General features: G+C 33.8%; 1 protein-coding gene across 1 annotated transcript in view; it reads left to right on the forward strand.

Moving 5' to 3' along the window:
• The window catches only part of LOC111688500 (low-density lipoprotein receptor-related protein 1), a 110,987-nt gene that overhangs the window by 86,752 nt on the left and 22,911 nt on the right, over positions 1-1,324 (forward strand). The window lies entirely within an intron of this gene.

Raw genomic sequence — 1,324 nt, forward strand, 5'->3', positions numbered from 1 at the left:
ATCTATCTATCTATCTATCTATCTATCTATCTATCTATCTATCTATCTATCTATCTATCTATCTATCTATCTATCTATCTATCTATCTATCTATCTATCTATCTTAACCTAAACCCCGATAAAAGGTAACGAATGAAGTAAATAACTTACCATTAATGGCATAACAATGATTTTTTTGCTTCACGTAACCCGAAACACAAGAACACTCATAGGAACCTGGCGTATTGCGACACAGCTGGTCACATATGCCCTCAATAGAACACTCATCGAAGTCCATACATTGAGTTACATTGACTGGCACCTGGCCGGGTGCACAATAACATTTGGGACCCTGGGGTGTTAACTTGCAGTTGAATGAACAATTTAAGGTGGCACACTGAGCTTCTTGGTTATCTGAAAGGATGAACATTGACATCATCATCATAATCACGGCCAGAGTGACATCATTAGTTTCAGCGCAATCAAAGTAAACGACAGGAAATAAAATACAGGGAGACAGGAAATGCATAGAGCAGGAAATAGAGATAATGCGTGTTAATATTTATGATTTAAAAAGTTTGAATGAAAATATTTTTTAAGATTTTTTAAGTGGAAATTGTTGTCTATTCCTTAAAAATACAATTAGTTTTTAACATTGTAAATATATTGGCTTTCTTTACATACCACATTTAACTTCATCGTTACTGCAATCCCATTTACCATCACAAAATTTCGATATATCCAAACACATACCACTGCTGCATTCACTTTGATAGGAACGACATTTTAATGCATCCGAATGACCTGCAAAATTATCACATTACATTAAGGGAACAAAGTGGAAAAGTGGAATTATATAAACAATATAAAATGAAAATTCTTAACATGTTATGGATAATGGTACGAAAGATATAATACCGCGTATATACAGTGAGTGTTAAAATTACTAATTTGAACTGTTTTTGAGGTATTGAAGTACAGAACATATACTAGACTATATATGGAATGCTCTGAAGACAAGAATAGACTAAAGACTACACACTACTATACACAAGAATAAAGACTAGGCGGTAAGTAGACTTGACAGTAGACTTGAGTATTGATCAGACAGCGTACTAGCCTATAGACTGAACTTAAGAATTGCCCAGAACTTAAGAATTGTCTAGTCAATGGGCAATTCTTAAGTTCAGTCTAAAGGCTAGTACTAGACTATAAACTAGATTATAGACAAGACTACAGACTAGACTATAGACTAGACTATAGACTTGACTATAGACTAGACTATAGACTAGACTATAGACTACACTATAGACTAGACTATAGACTAGACTATAGACTAGACTAT

The sequence above is a fragment of the Lucilia cuprina genome, chromosome 6 (assembly GCF_022045245.1).
Source record: "Lucilia cuprina isolate Lc7/37 chromosome 6, ASM2204524v1, whole genome shotgun sequence".
NCBI lineage: Eukaryota > Metazoa > Arthropoda > Insecta > Diptera > Calliphoridae > Lucilia > Lucilia cuprina.